The following is a 3,521-nucleotide window of genomic DNA, read 5'->3' as shown; positions in this document are numbered from 1 at the left end:
TATATATATATATATATATATATATATATATATTATGGGCGGCATGTTACACAACCACCCGAGTTCCAAACTTACCAATTTGTTTATACATAAATCTGTTCTACTTAAAAAGAAAAAAAAATTACTTGAGCCCTAAGGAAATTATATCACTCCTAGGCTGGTATATATAAACACACTGAATATCCAAAGGTCTCTTAAGTACAATCAAGACCAAATTGTGTAATTATCATTAAGAACTATTCGAAAGAACCTCTCACTTTGAATGTTTAACAGTGATACTAGAGAGTAATGAAATATATACTAGTGATCGAAATAATACATTCCTAATAGAAATAAATATATTTAAAAAATTACAACTCTTCGAAAGAATTTACATAAAAAAATAAATCACTCGAAATATCAAGGCTGAGGAAAACTTAGATTAAGACAATTGAAATTGATTCTTATGAAAATTGTACAACCACTTGTTTCACTGTAACTTTATTTTTACACCAATATTTTATATTGATACTAAATGAATATAGTCAACATTTAACACTCTAATGATTAAACTTTTATGGAAATTACATATAGTAATTGATAAACTAACAAGTTTTAACTTGCACAAAGTAATCAACGTTTAGCCAAAATATTTATATTTTACGTTTTTACATAAATCTCCCTAGGCCAGTTGCAAATATTTACACAATGCCAGCACTCATCAAAATATAATGAATTTAAAATATCTTGCAAAGTTGTAGTAACGTTTTAAGACACTACACATGATATACGTTGGGCACAAACTTATCACTTTGGAGAGAACACACACGATGTAGTTAAGAGAGTCAGATGAAATTTAGCTCTTTCATAGGACAGGCTGTTTCTCTTGTGCCCTACACATCCGTAAGGGCACATATATATAAACTTAGTAACCTCTAGATTGTTCTAAACAGATTATTATTGTGGCTTGGGGGCAGGTGCTTAGCGATGGCAAGCTTACCAACAAGATAAGAATTCAGGGAACGAACCTTGTTTTAAAGGCAACTGTCTCTCAACAGCTCCGCCCACCCCCGTTCTCAAACATTACCAAACAGATAAACACTAACGCTGGGGTTTTCGAGAACCTTTCAAAACACATGGCAAATATAAGAATAACCAATTCCCTCAGAAACATCACGTAATACCATATGAAAACATAAAAAAAAAAATACATTATCCCGCATTCATACCTCATACGGTCATATGGCACTCTTAAAAATATTATGTATGACTTTGTAACAAAATACGTGAAAAAAAAGTTTATTCTTAAAAATGATGTAAATTTACATATACTGACTTGAATGAAGAATACAATCAAATTAACGACGAAAGTCGTTAGTAATTTCCATACCAAACTTATACCAACATGAGAGGAACTTACCTTATTAGCTGGCTATTTACCTCTTAGATACACATATGAAATACGTAAATAAAATTTTTACTCTTTCCTAGACCAGCTTCGTAAGAATGTATATAGGAATAATCAAGAATGGTGAATATGCCTTCAATGCTAAAAGATAACTGTTATTATCCTTTAAGTCAAGTATACAAAATGGAACACAGGCATTCATGAGTCACCAATCTCTCAATATACCTCATTTTATATTTCGTCAGGTAATTTTTAAGCATGAAAAGTGTCTCTGGCCTTACATTTGCTGGATTTTTCTTTTGTAACTTAGGTTATAGTGTCTTTTAAAATAACCCTTTTTTTTAAATATATCTTTTATGTATATTCGATACGTAGAAGATTGTTTCATTGTTATAGATAATGAAAACGCTATCTTGAAGTTGAAATTAGAATTTGAAGAAGAATAAGTATTAAAATTTACTTACGGGATAAAAAAAAATTGAAAAATTTAATCTTTATCAATAGAGCCCCACTGTTAGATGACAATGATTTCCCTCAATACTGAACCCGTCATTTTTAAGATAGTGTAAATCCTTCCTTAAGAAAATGTGCAAATATTTAAATAGTACCATGAACAGTTCTTTTACTTTGATGCTCAACAGATCAACCACAAATCCCAGTGATAACAGGATTCCGTCAGAGGTATCGCTTACCAGATACATTGAGAGTCAACTGCAGTACACACAACTCTCGTCCGGAAGCTCTCATCTCTTTCTATGTCAATGGAAGGGTCATTCACGTAAGTTCTTATTCCTCTCTGATGCATGAGTTTTCGACAATTTTTGGATGGTAACGTGTAATAGTCGACTGATTATGAGTTGTCATGAGCAAGAAGATGCAAACTAAATTTTGAAATTTGCTTGTTGATATTTACAGTAAGTATAAGATCTGAATTTGACAGGGATATGTGTGAAAGATATGGAACAGTATCTTATTCATTTTGATGCATTGGCAGGTTAATCAATGTTACCCTAGTGCATACCGATATTAGATAGGCACAAATTTGAATCAGGCAATGAACGCTAAAAATGTTGCTCACACATAGGGGTTTCGATGATAATGGATTTTTGTGAAAAGTCATCTTGAGGTGAGAAGATTTCAAGCAATCATAACTCTATTGTATTTAACCATTTGTATGACAATTTTGTTGGAGGCAGCATGAGGGAGGGCATTGAATGGGGAAATGAAGAAGTGAAGGTAAAGTTGGAAGAGAAAAAGAGGATTTTTGAAGAATGGCTGCAGAGTAATAATGTAGAGAAGTATGAAAGATATAGAGAGAAAAATGTGGAAGTAAAGCGCAAGGTAAGTAAAGCAAAGAGGGCAGCTGACCTGAGGTGGGGTCAGGGATTGGGTCATTCATATGAAGAGAATAAGAAGAAGTTTTGGAAAGAAGTGAAGAGAGTAAAGAAGGCTGGATCAAGAATTGAAGAGACAGTGAAAGAAGGAAATGGAAGGTTGTTAAAAGGAGAGAAGGCAAGGAAAATGTGGGTGGAGTATTTTGAAAGTTTACTGAATGTTGAGGATAATTGGGAGGCTGATATAATTGATGTTGCAGCTGTTAAGGTGCCGTTGATGGGAGATGAGAATGAAAGAGAGATTACATGAGAGGAAGTGAGGAGAGCACCGGATGAAACGAGAGTAGGAAAAGCATCTAATATGGAAGGTGTGAGTCCTGAGATGTTGAAGGAAGGTTGGTGAGATTGTTTAATATGTGTTTTGTGTTGTCAATGATACCAGTAGATTAGGTTTGTGTGCATATTGTACCACTATAAAAGGGTAAGGGAGATGTGCATGAGAGTTGTAATTCAAAGGGTATTAGTTTGTTGAGTGTAGTAGGAAAAGTGTATGGTAGAGTACTGATTAATAGGATTAAGGATAAAACAGAGAATACAATCTTTGAAATACAAGGTGGTTTTAGGAGAGGTAGGGGTTGTATGAATCAGATTTTTACAGTTAGGCAGATATGCGAGAAATATTTAGCAAAAGGTAAGGATGTGTATGTTGTGATTATGGATCTGGAGAAAGCGTATGATAGAGTCGATAGGGAAGCAATGTGGAATGTGATGGGGTTATATGGAGTAGGTGGAAATGAAGT

This window comes from Palaemon carinicauda, chromosome 6 (assembly GCF_036898095.1).
Source record: "Palaemon carinicauda isolate YSFRI2023 chromosome 6, ASM3689809v2, whole genome shotgun sequence".
Classification (NCBI taxonomy): domain Eukaryota; kingdom Metazoa; phylum Arthropoda; class Malacostraca; order Decapoda; family Palaemonidae; genus Palaemon; species Palaemon carinicauda.
This window is presented reverse-complemented; position numbering follows the sequence as displayed.